Genomic DNA, 19,390 nt, shown 5'->3' on the forward strand with positions numbered 1-19,390 from the left:
AACAAGTAAAAAAATACTGAAACAGATTTCCCATTGGATGGGACTACTGAATGAATATTCAAGGGCGATTACCCATGATCTAGTATGATACTACCTCAGCATGAACTTCAGAAAACAGGCTAACAAAATATCATTTTAGATACGCACCAATGGGTATCTCTTCAATTTACCAGCAAGTCATGGTTAGTCAGAAGGGTGTGTAACACTAAATGGGATATCACCCCACTCTCTTGTCCTTTCCATTCATATTTTCATCAAAACAAGTTTGTGGGACGTTTAATTATGAACGCCCACCAGCTTAATACTTGGCAAAGAGTAAATTTGTGCATTTCAGAGCACAAAACTATTCACCTCCCAGTACGAACCTGGTGGTAAATAGTTTGCATATGTACAAACTGCAAATTCTGAAAATAATTAAAGCTGAACTGTATAAATAGATCTATGCATTTGAGGAGATTAAAGGCATGGTCACACCGCCCAAGGGTTGTTGGAGCGGTAGGGAAAGAGGGCCGAATTTCACTCACAAAATTGGGGAAAAAATTGAAAAAAAAGAAAAAATAATCGAAATCGAAAATGGTGAACGGTAGCGAGCGGTGATGATTTTTTTCTCTCCGCTCCACGACCGCTCCAACAACGCTCGGGCGGTGTGACCATGCCTTTACCAAAGCTACTTGTAAAGACCTATAGGCTTTAATAATGTATAATAGTCAGCTGGGTCCATCTCTTGTTGTGCTGTATGTAGACATATTACATGTACATGTAATTATCATATCCATAAATTTTTTTTGCACTTTTCATAGGTCAAAAGACAGCCCATCAGGTAAATGAGGAAAATATGCCTGGTTGCCAGGGAGTCACATCTAATGCTACGATCAGCAAATACATGTAGGCCTACTACTGTACGGTCATATGACATTACACACAAAGTGTGTGCTGAAAGGTGGAACAGTCATTTGCACACGTGTTACAAAATGTTCTTAGTGATAACCATCACCACAGCACTGAGAATGTTTGTAATCGTAGAATATGAACTTAGAAAACGACAAGATTACGAATTTCGACGAAAAATTTATGTCCGTCAGAAGGACTGGTTAAAATACTGTGCTCTCATTGACATGAATGCTGGCCTGTATGAATGTCATCATTTTACATTTGATTTTGACAAAATTTTCAGTGTTATGAATATTAGATTTTATTATTTAACTTGGTAGCTGGTGTTCACAAAATAGCATTGTCATTACAGAGGAGTATCATTATATCAACAAAATAATATAATAGGTGAATTCCCTTGATCATCTTTTGTATTTTCGTAGTAATCTTTGCAATTATTAAACTACACGTCTTTGATTTTGTTTTCTTTGTATGTTGTTATCGTCATTGTCTTATTTCATTAAATAATACTGATTTTTTTGAGGGGGTTAAGATTCCATGAAAAAGAGATAACAAACAAATGTAAGTGTACATGTAATTATGAAAAAAAAATGCTATTATTGGGTTGCATTCAAGAGCGGATGGGGGGGGTGCCCCTTTCCAAGATTGAATTACTTTCACTGGAATTGAAGCAATTACACTCTCTCCGATGCCGGCTTCGATGTGAGCTGCCAGCATGCTGCCCAACTTCTAAACCTTTGTTAACTGAAAAGCCATCGTGCAAGAGCGTTCGCTGTATTAAAATCCCTATAATACTGTGATACAATAACTGTGCATTGGACCTTAAGATGAGGAAATGTGAGGCGAGAAGCAAAATCCTGATGAAAAGTCTACCAGTAAATGGGTTCATTGACTTCTGTCCATTTAAAATGACAATGTGCACAAATGTTATAAAATGTGGGAATGATATACTAGTCCTGTACATAATGATGATAGCAGGTCTTTTTAGAATTCCATCGAATATAAAAAAAAATTGTTCCTTAGTAATGCTGCAATAACCATTACCGTATAATAAAAATTTCCCCCATTAATACAGGTCTAGACATAGAGAAATAAAAGAGACTATTTGTCTAAATAAAATTCAAAGGGGAAGTACACCATAGGTAACACAAGAACAGTCAGAAATAGGGAAATGTACATGTATTGATGAAGGTTTGATGAATTATCTTTCCAACAATAACAGTTTTGTAAAACCATTTGTTAGCAGTTTCACTGGGTCGGGATAAAAACTTTATAAATGTCATTTTCTAAAAAAAAACAAAAAAACTTATCATACTTGTGCATTCATAATATTACCAGACATGTGCACACTTCAACGAGTCATGAACCAATATTACATTGTAATAAAACAGGCCAGCTACACTCACATCTGACATCATAAATTAAAACTTCAAAAAGATTATCAGTAATAATTGTTATTCTTCAGTGGATTCTCACTACTATGGTGTCCATTGCTTTTCTGCCATTATAAAACCAACTACATGTATATATCAGCATTAACTCCCCTTTAATACATTGCGTGCATATCATGTCATCACTCGTGACGTATTTTTAAACTATAATACATTTATACAAACAGATTCTAGTCGAGGTATGATCGAAATTTCATTTTACTGTAATCAATCAAATCTAATAACCTGATTCAGAATTGCCTCAATACGATTCAAAATAATCTTCCAGTATCCCTATCGTTTTTATCATTCTAAATTCTTGGACGTTATGCCTTGTACAATGTATTTTCTGTTTAATTTGGTTTGAATAAACTATACTTAATACTACTATACATGCATATTCTTTCTACCTCCATGCTTGAACCCATACCCTGCCATTACATTAGCATTCACTCGTGACTTTCTTTCAGCACTGGTGGGTGTTTCATAAAGCTGTTCGTAAGATAAGAGCGACTTTAAGAATGACTAATGATCCTTTCTTTTGGTATATGATATACATGTACACCAGTGATGATGGTTTAGCGCGTAAGGCGTAAGAAGGGTTCATTAAAGTCGCTGTTCACTTACGAACAGCTTTATGAAACGGCCCCCAGGTGTGCCAACCAAACCCATTTATAGTGAAACTATCCCCCCTTCTTCACGATTGCTTGGGGACTGGATATACACTCTACAACGGTCATTGCATCTCAAGGGAGATGATTATCACACTTTGAAGAGCTAGGGGTACTTGGTTTTGGATGGCGTCAGAGAGTCTGTGGTTCCTTGCCCATGAGCATGCATTCACAGTAGGAATTCCAGTAGGTTTGGTTTTACAGGATGGTACATGTACATCGGGTCTTTCTTGACCGCACTTGATTAGAATTCACAAGAAATGTGTGAGAGACAGACAAATAACAAGCAAGAGAGAACTGATACAGGCCCCAGTTGGATGTATTTCAATACCAGCTGATTTTATAATCATACCTTTATGATACTTCTTGACATACCATTATTTTCCTGAAATTTTAGGGCCAGGAGGGAGATTTTCTTAAAATCAATTTTGGCACACTTTCTGAAAACTTTTTATTTTCTAATACCCCTTTCATAAACCCAATTATGCGGGTAATAGCAGCATAATTTGGTCGTTAAATCGGAGGACCATATTTATCCGCATTATTTTGATGCTGCTATTATCCGCATAATACCAGATTTTTACTTTATGAACGCATTTCCAAATAATGCGGATAATTGCCATGGTGCGGTCACAAGGTCTCCCTTTTCCAATACCACCGCATCAGAGGGGGCGTGTCCAGTTGTCATGACGATTATCCGCCTTTTTCAGGACGGGCGCTCGTAAAAATAGTGCGGATTATTTTCGGAGTTTGTGAACACAATTTTTATTGAATTATCCGCATTACTCTTAGGCCGCTAATTGGGGGATGGGTTTATGAAAAGGGTATAATACCCCTTTCATAAACCCCATTAAAATGAATTAGGCGGCTAATAGCAGCATAATTTGGTCGTAAAATTGGAGGAGGACAAGAGTTATCCGCATTACTCTGATGCTGCTATTATCCGCATAATAGCAGCATCGGGACAAGATTTTGAGTTTATGAACGCATTTCCAAATAATGCGGATAATTGCCATGGTGCGGTCACAAGGTCACCCTTTTCCAACACAACCGCATCGGAGGGGGCGTGTCCAGTTGTCATGGCGATTATCCGCCTTTTTCAGGACGGGCGCTCGTAAAAATAATGCGGCTTATTTTCGGAGTTTATGAACGCAATTTTTATTGAATTATCCGCATAATAGGCCGCTATTGGAGGATGGGTTTATGAAAAGGGTATAAGTCACTTAAAAAATCTATGAAAGGAAGTAAGAAACCAACCATTTCACCAAAATAATGCAAAACTTTATGTCATAACTTTGTTATTCCCTGTCTGATTTTGACAAAATATTCAGTGTTATGTTGTTTGTATAATTTAACTTTATCTGTTCAACTCATTAGTTTTTGCCTGGAGTACCCCTTTGAAGGGGAAGTTCACCCTGAAGAAAACAGCAGAAAAAATTTATGAATGTTGGTGAAGGTTTGAGGGAAACCCATTAAATATTAAAAGACAAGTCCACCCCAAATAAAGATGATTTGATTAAAAAGAGAAAAATCCAACAAGCATAACCATGAAAATTTCATCAAAATCGGATTTAAAATAAGAAAGTTATGACATTTTAAAGTTTCGCTTTAAATAATTTCACATAACAGTAATATGCACATCCTGACTGGTATGCAAATGAGGAGACTGTGACGTCATCCACTCACTATTTCTTTTGTATTTATATACATGAAAGAGGAAATATTCTAATTTTCTCCTCACTGTCAAGTGATACAATGATTAATTCCTGCCTGAACATGTGGAATTAGCATTGTTTATATGGTTCTGTCAAGTTGGTCCTTATTGTCAAATCTATAAAAAATGAAATATTGTATAATTCAAACAATAAAAAACTAAATAAAATAGTGAGTGATGGACATCATCGACCGACACACCTAGTTGTGCATATCACTGTTTTGTGAAAAATAAGCGAAACTTTAAAATGTCATAACTTTCTTATTTTACATCCGATTTTGATGAAATTTTCAGCACTATGCTAGTTTTATTTTTCTCTATTTATTCAAGTCAGCATGTTCCAGGGGTGGACTTGACCTTTAAAGTTATCAGAATTAAAAGTTTGGATTTGCGACATCATAAACGAGTTGCTGTCCCATCTGTTATGTAATATAAAATGCACAAATTTAAATTTATTAATGGGTTTGCGATGACTTATTTATTTTTTTTTTAAAACGGGTGTGAAATTGTCTAATGATATACATGTAATGTACATGTAGGTACAGCAAAAAACATTTCTAATTTTCTGAGAAAAATGACATTTCATTGATCTTTTACCATACGATATGCATATGATGTCACAAACCAAAGAATTGAAATTCTAATAACTTTCTTTTTCTTTGATGGATTATTCTCAAACCTTCAGCAATATCTTTTATAATTATTTTTCTGCTATTTTTATATAAAACTTTTTGTCAGGGTGAACTTCCCCTTTAACTGGCTAGGCCATGGTAGTTACCACTAAAGGTTACAATAACTTTTAAGCAACATGGCCAAAGTGTTAAAAAATTATGCAAGGATAAATTTATGCAAGGATTAAATTCTTACATCTGTAAAAAGAGGTCTGTATTTGAACTGGTACTCTGTATTAAAAGAAATGCATTTCCTTAATATATTCATTCTTGTGTGAAAGATCCATAAAAGGCAACTCTTAAGTTGTGTGTTAGGCAAGGAAGTTTGGGCAGGATGAGTCAAATCTGGATACCTATTATCCACATGATACGTTTGCACAACAGGTTGAGGAAAATAGCAGCATGCATACATGGGAGGTTCCGAATAAGGCAACATGGTTTCATATCATATTGGTATACTATGCATGCGCTAGTTCAATAACAGGTAGTGTCATGCGATGAGTAATACCAAGGAATGAATCAACACCATGTGCCTACAATATGACAGGTCAGTAGCTCAACACATAAGCCATTATAATGTGGGGCGGACAGAAACAAATGAAGGCTTTTCAGCTTTTGGAGCACAAATTTAATCCACAACAGAATTGTCAGTTTCCTCCTAAAAGTCAATGAAATGTATTGTACATGTGCTAACCCTATTGTTCTGCTTGCTGATCAGCCTATGAGGTTGGTCATGCTATTCTGTATTGTTTAGTTGTTTGGTTCCGTGGTAAAGAAAGCACTACTGCAGAAAGTTAACTAGAAACCACTTGTTCGTCAGGCCAGCTAGCCAGAAAGGCATTGTGAAGCACATGTCACATGTACATGTGTGTGGCATGTAATTAATGTAGCCTACATGTACATTTACAATTTATGTATGATCCCCCCAACTCCCCCATTTCCTCTCATTTTTAGGGGGGCACTTACATTGACGAGTGGATACCATAATAAGGGTGTCAAAAACACAAAAATAATGAAAAATTTGCAAGGGTATAAACAAACTAAATGTTTTATAAAGGATGTACATTTTGCCCCAACAGTCAACACTACGTATTTAGAGTACAATTTGCGCAACGTGTGTGAAGTGGGCCGTACTAAACCCAATGATGTAGGTAAAGGTAAAACCGACGTCCATGACATAACGATTAAAATATCGCTGTACTTGTTCAATTCAGGAAATACTTGCCAAGAAAAAAATAAATTAAAAAAAATAACTTGTGGAACAGATTGATCATTTATCAATTAGGAGAACAAAGCTATCATTGATCCAATTTAAACTGAAAATATATTCAACCAGATGCTTGTCTTGGAAATTTCGGATTCAAGTTTGAAACATGCGTTTACATGTGTAGGAATATGAAGCACAATCCCATTGAAATATGCAGTCAGTGTTTGGTATTTATGCATGGCCTAATAAAGCATAACAGACTGTAAACACTGGTAATTAAACTTGGACTTTGGTCAAACAAACTAATTAGGAGATAATTATTTCATCACTGCTGCTGTTATCATTAAAACATCACAATGATTACAATACGACTCTGCTTCATTATACTGGTCACAACAAGGGTGTGTCTGCATGGGGATTGTACTTTATCCAAATACAGACCAAGTCAGCAAACATCTATTGCCCTGTCAGAGCCAACATTTATACTGGAAGGTCATCTGCTGACTACCAAACTGGCGCCTTTTCAAGCATCTGTGCCATAGGCAAGCCTGTATTCAAGTACAGTGTGTGCGTACCGGTACTACAAGTCACTTGGTACATGTACATACATGTACGCGATTCTTGAACATTTAATGGGATAAAAAAAGGCCATAGGCTTGCATTCTCACAATCGTAAAGAGATGCCCTTACAAAATTTTGTATTCCAGAGTAATATTCAGGTTAATTCTCATTATTCAGAGGTTTTACTCCAAATTACTTTACTTTCTTTTGATTATACATGAGCTTACAGTACGACAATCATTATCCATCCAGTAAGGACCAATATGATCGTTCTAATATATTACTATCATTACAGAACAATTTTCTATATAGTACATAATTTACTAGACAATATATATTGTAATGCACCTGTACTTGAATAGAGTGATAGAGCATTGTGTGAGTGCAGCAAAAATTAATTGTGTTGCCCTACAATGTATGATTCTATCTATTTTAAAGTCAAGGAAAGGAGACTAAAAAGCATAAATAGGCCCCAAGTCATTATCAATGATGCATGTGACTCATTTTTGGCTATCTGTTGGCGAGAAATAAATTTTTAAACCTATAGTATAAAAGGCAAAGATTTGTTGGCTTGACCAAAATATAGGGGGGGGGGTGGGTGGGGGTCGGGCGACTTTCATCGATGAGTGGATACCATGCGTGACCCAAAAAACACATAAAAAGGATGTCTTTTTCAAGATACATGTAGGGCACGTTATGTATGTAATATAAAAAGGGTGTCAAAAACACTAAAAAAATGGGGAAAAATATATATTTTGCTTAGAAAACTACATGTTTACGGTCCAATTTGCAAGGGTATAAAAAGACTAAAATATACTTTATAAAGGATATCCTTTTTGCTCCAACACTATGTGTTGAGGATACGAGGTGTGTGGGGTGGTACTAAACCCAATGAAAGTAAAGGTAAAGCCACATCTGGTGAAAAAACAATGAAGATATTGTTGTACTAGTTTAGGGGGTCTATTCAAGGAAAACTAGTACTTGTCAAGGCACCATTTTGTTTCCAATATTTGTTAAGGGAAGGGTTTCACACGCCAATATTTGTTAAGGGGTGCATTTTCAGAACATGAAAAAATACATGTTTAGGGTGCTTTTCGAAACCCCACGGTCACACATGGTATCTACTTGTCAATGAACGGGCCTACCCAAAATATAGGTGCAGGCCTCTACAAATTTTTTTTTCATCACTTGCCCGACAGGGCAAAAATATTTGCTTGCCCGTTAGAAAAAACTGCTTGCCCAATTTTTTACATTATTTTCTTTCATAATTTTTTTTATGACGGTACTATCATTTATGAAGGTCATATAAAATAAAAACAATTGAGAATCACAGTAAAGAACACACATAAGTTTATTTTCAGCAAAGTAATGTACATTAGGCCTTCAAAATAAATTACATTTATTTTGAAGAAAAAAAAACTTTTGCTATAGTATATCTAAATGGGCGTTAAAGGTAAAAAAAAAACCTTCCCAAAAAATGCTAAAATTTCATATTTTGCATCTTTAAATCCATGAATGGTCATCTGTAGGGGAAGGCGGGGTAAGTTGAGCATAGGGGCAAGTTGAGCCACCAGCCCCAGGCCAATAATGAATGAGTCAGACATTGTGGTGGTGTCATGTATTGATGACCCATAGCATAACCCCTAACCCCACCACATTGTTTTCCACTTTGAAACAAAAAGTAGTTTTTTAGAGGGAAAAGTATGAATTTCAGCCAAAAAAGTAAAAAAGTGTGTGAAATAGATAAGTGCTTAGTACACACACACGTCTTTGAATATAGAAAAGACATGATAACAACATTGTTAGTCCAGGTATGGATCTTCATTCTTATTACAGTCTTTTATATGATGGATGCATAATAAATGTGTGGATACAAAATTATCGCACAAAGTTAGGACTGGGGTAAGTTGAGCCAAACAGCATGGGGGAAGTTGAGCCATGGTAATTCTTATGGTAATGTATCTTAAAAAACAAACAAACCATAAAAATCGATTGAAATGCAGGCTGAAAGGAGCAAATTTACATGACTACTCTTCCTTTTAAAGGATGTTAGTATTTATAGAGAATTAGCAAGTGAAAAGACTTTAAACAAAAAATTTACATGCTGGTTCTCCTCCCATACATTTTGTACGTAGTTTTTGTGGCTCAACTTACCCCAGACAGTGGCACAACTTACCCCATATATGGGGCAAGTTGAGCCATTTGACATCGGTTTTTTCAAAGGTCACAATGACTTTCAGTGTGGGGGTAGAAAGTTATATGTAGGTGGAAAACATTTCCCAAGAATCAAATTTAAAGGCAAGGTACTTATTTCTACAATAGTACCAGTCATATCAATTCTAACATGCAAAATGCAAAAAGTGTCACAACTTACCCCGCCTTCCCCTATTGGAGCCTTATTTCCTTGGAATTGGTTTGATTTACATGTAGTTGGAAACTATTAAGAAAATGAAGAATATTCTGCTCTTTCTTGACTCTGGAAAAGATCGTTGTATGATGTAAAAAAAAACGGCCTTCACCAAAAGTAAGTGCCTAAAATTTCACATATTGCATCTTTTAATCCATGCCATTTATTTTCCAAATTTCCTTGAAATTATTTTGATTTAGTTAGAAACTATCAAGAAAATTAAAAAAATTCACCTCTCTCTTGTCTTTTCATCATCGTATTATGATGTTACACTCGGTCAATATATTTTTATATTGTGGTCCCACATGTACCCTTTCATGGTGTTGCAACATTAACACTGGTCAACACCATGAAAGTCTACATGTACATGTAGGACAACAATAAGAAAAAACATTTAAAGTAGACACACGAAGAAAAATTCACGAAAGTGATGATTATAGACAAATTATATATGGATGGAAAGGTATTGTCTTTTTATACACAAATATGTCACTAAAAAGTCTTATAGATGTTGTGGAAATGCAAGAAATGAAATTATTAGACACCCTTCTCAGCCCCCCAGACCGACAATCACGCAGCCGAAAACGGTCGAGAATAATGACGTCACACAATCGACGTGCTCATCATCTCTCTGTGCATCATGCACTGAATCACCTTACTGACCTGTTCAATATCTTCCGAATTTACCGTTTTCTTCATGTAATGTGATATTCAATTTCTGTTTTTGACAACTTCAGACCAAACGTGAATCAGAACTGTGTTCCCTTGCCCGTTTTTATTGAATTGTGGACTGTAAAGACCAATTTTGTCCACTGCAGTCGTCATTGTGTTGCTCCACTCCAGTCAGTGAGTGAGTGAGTCGCTGCCCAAATAATATAAGTAGAGAATCTAATCAAGAACTTGAAAATCAAAAGCAGCAATTAAGAAGTAAGATTTAATAAATACAGGACTGAATAGAATCTCACATGAAAATAAAAAGAGAAAAAAGAGCTGATAGGAATGGGGAAGGAATATAATTTTAAAAAAAAATCCAGAACCAAAAAAAAAATCAATGAGTTTCGAACCAGGATCCCTGCACTCATAAAAAAAACCTACGTTCGTACAGATTTGTCCACAGACCGTGTCCCGATATTGCACGTGTTCATAACGATATATGAACAAAGTGCGTTCGCTGCTGTTGCCTCGCAATGCTACGGCAATCCAACTGCAATTCCAATCATTTCGCGATCATATATTGCCGTGTTTTTTGTGGTTCCTGAACTTGCTACGTAATTAAATTTCATAATTTTTATTCAGTTGTGAAGACGAATGTCTATGCTTTATATTGATAATATCAATGTGGTGCAAGCATGATTTCTAAGTGAAAATATGCTTTGTTTATTCACGTATATTTCTTGAAAACAAATAATTTTTTCTAAGCTAAATATCGGTTACCAAAATATGTTAAATGTGCATTTCATTTTACTGTTCAGAAAATTCAAACTTTTATCTATGTAATAAGACCAATCTTGAGAGGAATAAACTATTCTAAGAGCAAAAAACGCTGATTGGAAAGATCGTCTTCAATGGGCTGCTGTCAGCTCAGCTGCTCACTGCTCGTGGTGTGACGTCACTCAGCTGGAGCTCGCCAGAGGACGGACGAAGGCAGAAATATGCCATGAAAATAAGTCATTTTTTAGAGCTGATTTCTGCAAACTCTAATCACTATTTTAAAAGGTGAATTTATATATCTGATTAGTAATACTTCCCCTTTACAATGATGACCAAAAAAAGTCATCATAAAATACTTTTGATTCTTCGGTTGTCTACTTTAACGAGTGTAACATCATCAAAATCAGAGTCAAGAAAGAGCTGAATATTCTTCATTTATTTGGTTGTTTCCAACTAGATCAAAACAATCTCAAGGTAATATGGAATATAGATGGCCATTTCATGTATTCAAAGATTAAAAATGTGAAATTTTAGCCACTTTTGCCTTTTTTTTCGAGGGGGATTGAATTGGCAAATTGCGCAAGATAGTAGCGCATGCGCACATAGAACGTAAGATGAGATGGCACGGTTCTTCGAACGAGGTACTTGGCGATAAAATATCTGTATTTGGCACTGATTTTACATCAGTTTCCACTTGCCCGCCCGCCCGTCATTTTCACTTGCTCCGGGCAAGCGGGTTTGTCATGCCCTGTAGGTGTATATGAATTCCAGTCAATTTCAGTCCTATACTGTACATGTACAGACTGACGTAATTAATCTTTCAGAGTCAAGAAAGAAGGAATTATTCATTTTCTTGGTAATTTCTATGTAAGTTTTCAGTAACTTTTGAAAAAGATTACCCCTGTTGGATAAATATACCGCCTACAGGTATATACAAAAAGCAGTTTCAGTTTTTCAAATGACTCTGACCTACTAAAACAGCTCCCTGAAATATATTGATGCATAATGCTATGATGGCATTTAATAGCATCTTTCTCACTAGAAATGCAAACTCTAAATATTCACTGCATGAATAAATAATTTTATTGAATCTAAGCATAGTGCACTGGCACTACATGACATCCTCTTCATGGCAAACATACAAAGCTTTAGGCATCAAACTAGGAGGAAGATTTTAGGCCCTGAAATAACACTAGGCACTTCATTTTGACCCAATTCACTTGCTGACATTTAGCCAATGATATACACCCAGTTCACACTACATTTTATTAAAAAAAACCTATAGGTACATACACGTATGCACACTATAAGGGTGTGTTCAATGTTAATTTTCATAATTTAACAGCAACATGAATCATGATTGAAAAACGCATTACAAAACACTGAACACAGACATGATCAGGGGCACACAATTCACTGCCAAAAATTTTAAGCTGATTATACATGTACTGTATGTTGATCGTTTTTAAATTTTCCGCTCTTGCAGCTTACTGCCCAGTTTGACCCATCACAAGAAAGGTCAATTCTGACACGTGCTTGTGCAGGATTCCACTGCAAGAAAAACAGTTCAAAATGAACTCGTGTTTAGTATGGCATTTGTGATGCTGGAGGTTGTGAAATCAGAGAATGGGAGGTATTGAACACAACCTTTGTTTCTCATTATATCTATGTTTTGTAATTGCATTTTCAATCATGATTCATGTTGCTACACGTATTTAAATTTTAAAATCGACATTCAACACACCTACATGTAAATTGTAAGTGACTGATATGCTTTTCACACTGCATTTCCTTAACCCATACTATCCTTAACCCCGGAATATCCTTAACCCAATACTATCATTTTTTCAATTCGCACTGTCTTTCCTAACCCCATACTATCTGCTCAGCCAGGGTTAATGCCTTAACCAGGGACTATCCCTCAGCTCATGAATATTGATGATTTTACCAAATAGAGCGTGATTAACGTGCAATTCAAATTCCGTGATTGGCTAATGCTTAGCCCCACTTTCTTTAGCCCTGTTTCGTTTTCACACTGCATCTCTTAGCACCGCAATTGTGGTGCTAGCACCACAATAAGCCGGCTAACCCTGCTCTTTTGCAGGGCCAGATAGTACCGTACTATTTACCGTGCTAGCCCACTTTGCTAAAACGAAGTGTGAAAACAAACGGGGATGAGCTTAACCCCGGGAAATTGGTGGGGCTTAGACCCTCCCTTAGCCCCACCAATTTCCTGGGGTTAAGGACAAAAAGTGCAGTGTGAAAAGCATAACAGACCTATCAAGAGGTCACAAGATTTGGCTAATCAGCTGTATCAGAATAAGCCCCATCCACTTCAACTCCAGCGAAAAATGGAAACTTCTTTTTAAACAGCTGTACAATGAAAATATCTGAGGTCTGAACAGGGGGATATTTACATGTATATATCCCTACAGTGATCAGATTCAGTAAAATCTTTCATAGTGTAATGTGTGTTGAAGCGATTGGAGGCAAATAGCTGTCTTCGAACTTCATTAATCATAATGAAACATGACATGCATGTATGCACACTTCCTCTGGATAAAAAACATTTTCAAATTTCAGGATACGTGTCAATTGTATGTAGTCCCACATCTACGGGATGTTGATGGGAAAGTACATGTTGTTACTTATAATATGACAACAGTCTTTAAAGAAGATCATGACACTATTTTGTTGGTTTTAATAAAATACTGATCAATGAAGGTTTGACAGAAATTCAAATTATTTGTACATTTTTTTTAAAAGCTCATGACGACTTAAAAAAGTATGTTTGAAAAATATCTACTGCACAGTGAAATCTATTATTAAAAAGTAGGCTGATTTCATGTCCCAATCCATTTTTTTTTATTCTTGCAGGTTAAAAATTTGAATAAATGTATTGCATATGATAAAATAAAAGAATATAAGTGGGGATATGACACCATCAGCTACATGTAGATCATTGCATCATGAAGACATGCATGCATAGAAATGTTTTACCTAAAACAAAGCTTTCAAAATTTCATAACTTTGTTATTCCTTGTCCAATTATGATGAACTTTTCAGGGTTTCGTTTACAATCTGATTTTACTTTTTATAACTATTAAAATCATATTATTTTCAGCCTGGGTCTAGAGTATCTCTTCAGACAATATGACAACAGCCCATGAAAGATGAACAATAAAACAAGACAAAAACTCAATGGAGTTATTGTACAATGGTATCTATGCATATTTTTGTCTGAACATTTTGAAATTTTCAATGACTGCAAGATCTTTTGCAGGGCAAATTGTACACTGTAGCCCTGTTTTAATTCTTCCTTGGCCTTTTTATCATTCTGGGTGGTGTTCATAAAACAATGAAAAGTTACAAACAACTTTATGCACAACTAGTGACCCTTTGTTGGGGGTTAAATCAAGATTCATTTGGATATCACATCGTAGCATAAAAAAGGGTATCCAGTCGTACTCATTTATGAAATGGTCCCCGGTACCGTACTGTAAATAAAATGTTGCATTCCTTCATGCACAAATATAATTGTGTATGAAATACATGTACTCTTTCAAAACCTTTGAAGTTTATGATTAAATTTTTGATGGGAAATGGGGCATCAGCTTCTTTCCCAAGCTGTCAGTGGGCTAAATTTCACTGTCAACATTTCCGCAGAATGCTTGAATTTCCTCTTCTTATCCACGCATATCTGGAAGTTGTGACTACAGTGCAGAGATTCTTTTGGATAAACACATGTACAGTGTCATAGTTACATGTACAATGTAGATTTCATGTGACTTTGTATGTTTTCCTGAATAAATTCAAAGCAGTGAATGAATTCAAAGCAGGGAATAATTTTGCTTTACAAATTTGAATAGCATTGCTGGTCATAAGAGAAAAGCTCTCAACTGTAATGTACTGCCCTATGTAAAAATATGCTATACCGGTATATACAGTCATGTACAAAAGACTTTAATATGCATACATGTACATGTAGCAGTTTTTCCAAAATGTGAAAATTATTCCCTACAAAGTATGTGTAGCAATTGCGTTTATATTCTGGAAGATGCCATTTATTTAATATTTTATGTGCACTTCGAAGTAAAAAGATTTAGAATGTATGCATGCTCTATGTGACTATCAACAGTCAGTGCTCACATTATTCACACGTAGGCCAACTTCAGGCCATACTCTCTGCAGTGCAGAAGCTAGTGAAACATGAATATGAAAAATCAATGGCCCGAGGTTATGTACATTTCAGGATGATCTCGCACTCCAATATGGACACAGACAGGTGAACTCCACCATCCAAATGAGTTTTGACTTGCAATAATGTATACATGTATCATGTACCCTATACACTGAAGAGCTTGTGGTGGTTTAAATGCCATTTGTTTGGATTCAACACATACTGTACATGTATCTTCCTTCTTCTTCTAAGTTTGAATAAATCTGAGAGTTTGAATTCGTCGTTAGATAAAATGAAAGAGTATTAAAACACATGTGAGGGGGGAGAGATCAAGAGAAAAGACAATGTAAGAGACAATAATTTTTACTGCTTAAGTATACAACATTTGTTAAAAACTACCCTTTTTTTAATAGTATTTAAATGTTTTCATTGTTTAAATGTAGGCACTAGTACATTAATTATTATTAGTGTGTGAGTTTCTGATTTTGATAGAAGAGACCAAAACAAGTCAAATGATGTCTAAAGGAAGAATAATATCTATACTTTTCTCTCCATGTGCTTCAATACTCTCAACATAAACAAACAATTCAAAAAATCCTTTGAATTTTAGAGATTAACAACATGTAACAAGTGGGGCATCAACAACAGTTTATAAAGAAACATGGTCTGAGGTATAAATAATTGATAACCTATTCAGATAGAGCAAATCAATATTGGTTGGCACTGCACAGCACCCCATAATACACCCAGGTCATAGTCTACATTACGAGAAGTGGAGGCCCCTCCAGCATTTGAGAGAAAATGAAATATAGGCCTAGGCCTTTACTAAATATTTAGTTTCATTTTATTTTAACCAATCATAATATGTTGTTTGTATCATACATCTTAATAATATTAGTAAACTTCATATGACATACATAAATTCACCAAGCAGTAGGGCTGTGTTACTAAAATTGAGTTTTATATTCTTTATTGAATTTTGAAGCAAGCTGCCAAGTAGCACATGTACTAGGGTATATGAGGTGCTTTCAGACCAACTCGAAAATTGAAATACCTGGTATTTTTGCAAATTTGTGTGTAAGAAAATTACAGGTACATGTACATGTAATGTATATCCAAAAAATAAAATACGGACTAATCAATGCTATTCATAATCATGATAATGTACATGTAGGCCCTGCGTACATGTTGCATCCTTTGTGATGTCTCTCATCTGTGATAATCCTGAGATTGTTGGCCATCAGAAAAATGGCACTTAAACCTGCAGTACAGTACACCTGTACATGTATACATGTAGGTTATAGTCTCACCTCAGCTACATAATGTAGACACAGGTGATGAAAAAATGAATTATTCTTTTGCATGTGTTGGTATAGTGAATTGGTGTACAATGACTTGATATTGAGATATTGAGGTGAGGTCTGAATGCAAAGACTATTGGATGGGAGGGGCAAGTTGAGTGCTGTCCTCAAACCATGTACATGTACAATACTGAGTGTTGTTGAATAGATGAAGGCAGAACATTGCTCTCTGCTAAACAGGCTATTTACAAAAGAGATGATAACAATGACAATGGTTACCAAGGCTCATCATATACAGTGCATTTACTTGATTGAGATCAATGACTGTTGAGTACATGTGTGCGCAACACATCAGGAAAAGAATAAAAGAATATACCCTGTGCGTGCACATGTAGAATTGAGAGACTGATTTTAATTCACATTGGCAGAGGTCATGTATTATGCCAAGTAATTTATTCAGAGTGACTGGTTTATTAAAGGGGAAGATCATTCTCCTTTGTATTTTGTACACATATGTATACCTTACATGTATACAGGATATGGGAAAATGGCATTTCCCTGAACAGGATTGGAACATCGGCATTTCTGTAGGGCCTACTAATAGTACTACATAAAGCCTACTACATGTACATGTACTGTAGCAACATGTATTTCCTTCATAAAATGTCTGTTTTGGGGGGTGTTTTTTAATATCTGTGCAGGGAAAAGGAAAGAAAACGAAATGTGATTTAACAAAAAAAGATGACCATATTGGACTTCGTTCAAACATCAAACATCAAAGTTGGTGCCATTTTAATATGCATACATGTACATGTATGTATCATGATGAAGCAGCAAATGTACAGTACAAGCCAAAATAAACCAGACTTCTAGGTACTGTACAATGGACATCCTGTATTCCTTGCCACTTTGTCCTCCTTTGGTAATTGTGATTTCCAGTTTCCTCTTTCTTTCATGAATGCTACACGACCCTTTGGCCATAACACTGAAATTACAGTGGCATAATAATACGAGACAAGTGTACACAAATGGATGCTCTTTTGGACTTTATAAAGCACACACACGCTTTGCACACACGTTGCCTAGCTCCTGGGCATATTTCTTGATGAATAATCTATCATATCATGGGCCATACACCGAGCTGGTAGATGGTTAACGGAGCATGGCATGTTCTATTCATTCATCAGGGTTAGCTCGGAGAGTGACTCCCACCAACCCAGACTGCTTGCACACATGTGCGTGGTTTGGTCCGGGTAGCTTTGTACATGGTGGGCAAGGGAGTGAAGTGCACACCACCAGATCCAATTAGCATCTGGATGATCCAAGCTGTAGAAAGAGGACTTTAAGTGATTTAGCAGTCTCATGCTTTAAATTTACACCTTGCGTGCACATGTTCACGAACCACTCCCTAACGTAGCACATGCATGTAATACAGTATAGCACTCCACTGGAAAAAAAAATCACCTTGGTTGCAAAATAGTGTTGTGCATGGTGAAGTCCACATCAATAGCCCAACAAAATAGTCCATGTAAAGCTAATTCTGAAGCAGTCATGACATGGTGCCCCCCCCCCCATTACAGAAAATATATTCTATAGGCTTACATGCAGGTCTATATATATATATATATATATATATATATATATATATATACATGTATATGGCAGTGAGTCCAAACTTTGCGCGTGTCCAAACTTCGCGGACGGTCATTATCTCCAAAACTAGCCAATATCCTTAAAATCTGACATCATCAATGTGAAAAGCGACCTAAACTTAATACCCTTCGTTGAAAGTTTCTTTAGGATTAGTCCAGTATTCATGAAAATATTGGCAAAAGATCGGCAAATTTGTCACCGTTAGCGCCCGTTTTGAAGAAAGCAACAAGCATCACGATATCACCATTTTACAAGCAGAAATCATCAAAAATGTGAGTTAAATGTGGTACTAACTGATTCCATAGCATTTTGCCATCAATCTGATATAAATATTTCACTTTTTGAGCTTGAGTCTTTGTTTAAATCTCCACAAAAGCTTTGGTGCGCGAAGTTAGGTCACACTTTTTCTGAACGGGTTTCCAGCACAGCCCGCATTCGCTGATCGGAATAGAATTTTGAGATCGCGATACCGGCGAAACCCCTTGACCTACTTTACATTTTCGTCCATGATTTTATAGTTTACAATCTTGCCGTAAATGTGGTAACTATTTCTTGAATTGGTTTTGTATAAATTATGAATAATTTGTGGACAAAATTAAGCCTGATGAATATTTTTGAAAAGTGCACAAAGTTTGGACACCCCATCATATACGGTATGTATGATACATGTAGATGTAAATGCCTAAGAATTGTTTACAAAGGAATTTAAGAGCCAACTTCAATTATCAAAGTTCTGAAGGTCATTTCCAAATTTTCATTTTATCTTTGACATTTTTTATTTCCTACATGTACATGTAAACCTTGAAATGAATACAAAAACATTAAAAAATAATAACTTACATAAGCTGCTTCACATCAAAAAGTTACAAAGCAGTATTAAAGTGATTGGTTAACATTGATTTGACTTTTAAAAATCTAAGCTAGAAGGTCACACTTGTCACCTGTGTCTGTGATATGTTACAAAAATGAAGCCCAGAAAAAATTGCGTTCGAAAATAATTATTTAGTGCTTCAAAAATTGAAATATAAAGTGACCGGAAACACCATCTTAATTTCATCTCATACACTTATGTGTACTATTTAGGCGTCTATAAGACGCCTATTTACAAAATCAGGGTTTGCCTTGTAGTTTTAGCTTTTCATTCTGAATAATTGTTGTTTTCAGGGTTTATTAGTTCTAATACATGTACTTGTACACATGTTTCATCTTGGTTTGAGAATTTTTTAAATCAGCTGCTCACAAAGTTAAACAATACCTTTAAGCCCTACAGTAA

General features: G+C 35.7%; 1 protein-coding gene across 3 annotated transcripts in view; it reads right to left on the reverse strand.

Annotated features, from left to right (window-relative positions):
- Nucleotides 1-19,390, reverse strand: part of LOC121415518 (casein kinase I-like) — a 67,216-nt gene that overhangs the window by 26,872 nt on the left and 20,954 nt on the right. The window contains exons 1-2 of one of the 3 annotated variants that reach the window (XM_041608746.1): nucleotides 16,772-16,777; nucleotides 11,056-11,059 (exon numbers count right to left, since the gene is read on the reverse strand). The exons of the other annotated variants lie outside the window; for them this stretch is intronic. The gene's annotated coding sequence lies outside the window, so the exon portion shown is untranslated. Of the gene's footprint in view, nucleotides 1-11,055; nucleotides 11,060-16,771; nucleotides 16,778-19,390 lie in introns of those variants that run through there. 3 annotated transcript variants of the gene reach the window in all.

Source organism: Lytechinus variegatus, chromosome 5 (genome assembly GCF_018143015.1).
Source record: "Lytechinus variegatus isolate NC3 chromosome 5, Lvar_3.0, whole genome shotgun sequence".
In the NCBI taxonomy this organism is placed as follows: domain Eukaryota; kingdom Metazoa; phylum Echinodermata; class Echinoidea; order Temnopleuroida; family Toxopneustidae; genus Lytechinus; species Lytechinus variegatus.